Source organism: Eucalyptus grandis, chromosome 1 (genome assembly GCF_016545825.1).
Source record: "Eucalyptus grandis isolate ANBG69807.140 chromosome 1, ASM1654582v1, whole genome shotgun sequence".
Lineage (NCBI taxonomy): Eukaryota > Viridiplantae > Streptophyta > Magnoliopsida > Myrtales > Myrtaceae > Eucalyptus > Eucalyptus grandis.
Genome location: NC_052612.1, coordinates 4,744,608 through 4,746,815, shown reverse-complemented (window position 1 = coordinate 4,746,815; position 2,208 = coordinate 4,744,608).

The following is a 2,208-nucleotide window of genomic DNA, read 5'->3' as shown; positions in this document are numbered from 1 at the left end:
GTTTGTATTTTTGGGATAAATAGAACAATTATGAGATAAACATCAAACCAATCATGATCGTCAAGAATATTATCCATCACTCAATTTGAAATTCAAACTTGACTATCTCGCTAATAAAATTGATAAATTGATCTTAAGCCTTAAAGATCAAGATATCAATTTTACTCTCGCATGAATAATTATTCCATTTAAAGCCTTATAGATAGAATAAAAATTCGTGCATTTGCGAATTGGATGCTACATCAGGGAATTTCAATCATGCATTGGAAAATATTTCAAACAAAGAGATATAATATCAAAAACTAAAACATGATAAACAAATTTACCTAAGAAATTAAATCTACTAAATCTACCAAATAAAATAAAATAAATCTATACCTAAATTTGAATTTTTCCAAAAACCCAATCGGTAGAATGGATCAATGGTAAGCGCAGCATGGCACGGCACAAATCTAGGGCAACGGTTGTAGCAGTATCCGGTGTGGCTCGACAAAGTCGCGGCGAGTTTGATGGACTATTGTTCGGGACACCAAGAAATCTGCAATACTATTGAAAGTTTAAATAATTCGTCGGGAGGTTTGCCGGTGTCGCTGAGCAGGAAACCACTATGAAAGCTAGTACAAACACCTAGAGGGGGGTGAATAGGTGTTTAAAATAAATCTTGGCAAATATATGCGGAATAAAATAAACTTCAAATAAAACAAAGGAGTTAGAGAAGAGAATAAGAACACAAGGTTTATAGTGGTTCGGCTTAATCCAGGCCTACGTCCACTCTCCCACGCTAACAGCCTTCTTGGCTGGATTCCACTATGCAATCAACAAGAGATTACAACTTTGAGTGCAAACACTTAGTAGATCACACTATCTCACTAAGTCACTCTTTTGGTATTTCTCTCACGATCACAAACGTTTAAGCTCTCCAAAGACAAGTGTATAAACAAAGATCGCTTGGACTTTGGAATTATAAATTCTACGCTCTATCTCTTACTTGCTCATCGGTCCTTTATCTCCTTAAATACTCCTCCACTTCCAAACTAGCCGTTGGACAGCATCCCGGAGAATCGTCTTCCAATATACCCATTGGACAGCTCTGTATCTAGAAGATTTGGTAGCCGTTGAGTGACAACGGTAGAATCCCAAATTGATTCCGATCGCCCATACAAACGGAATCTTGGTTTCCATAAGCAAAGCTTCTTCGTATAGAAAGTTCTTGTCTTCAAGATCCAATCGTCAATCAATTAGATTGAATCAATCAAATCAATCTTGATGTGGAATCCAAACTAGATCACTAGCCGTTATATGATTGGGCTTGTATTACGTTCTGTCGAATCTGGATGTAAAGTCTGAGAACAATAAACTTTACAATCTGAGTCTGAGTGCGATAGACTTTGCAATCTGAGTTTGAACATATTCTGTTTTTGAACAGATTTAGCTTTAAGGTCTCAGTACCCCCGGTTCGGCCTTCAAGATAGAGTCCGTCTTCTCGGTTCAGCTTTAGCATAGAGTCTGTCTTCTGGTTCTTCCTTCACGTTCAATCTGGAATTTGTCAGAGTTGACAGACTTCTAATGTAGAACAGATTTTGACACTAAAGTCTGGCAGTCTTCAAACTTTGACACTAAAGTCTGCGTCTTCGGACTTTGACACGAAGTCTGGAAATCTTCAAAATATACTGACATGTGTTCCGTTCGGCTTCTATCTTCGACTTTGATAATATCATTTACATGTTCTATTATCTCGCATGGTCTATTACTCAACCATCAAACATATTAGTAGCCTTTGATTTATTTTGTTATCTTTAAAACATCATAAGGGATTTCCCTAACAACCACAACGTTGATGCAGCAAGACCAGCAGGTTCTGGACTGGCGCCTCTCACGGACACAATACTGGACACCGAAAGAAGTTGCGGGATTTGCTGGATGTTTGAAAGTCCACGTCAATGTTGGAGAAGATGTTGTTCGATCATTCTTGACACGACTAGTGTGACAGAGCAACGGGAGCAAGGCTCGGCGTGGTAGATTAGCGGGAGCAGCACTTGGTGTTTAGAGATCCGAGCGTTTGCTGGTGAAGTTGGGGGCGCGGCTCACGCGACACCACAAGACACTCCGGCGTGGTATAGCACTGGAACAACGGCAATTGATACTAGGCGTCCTTTAACGAACACAATAACATCACCGAGAAAACACCACGGAAGTGCATGGAGATCT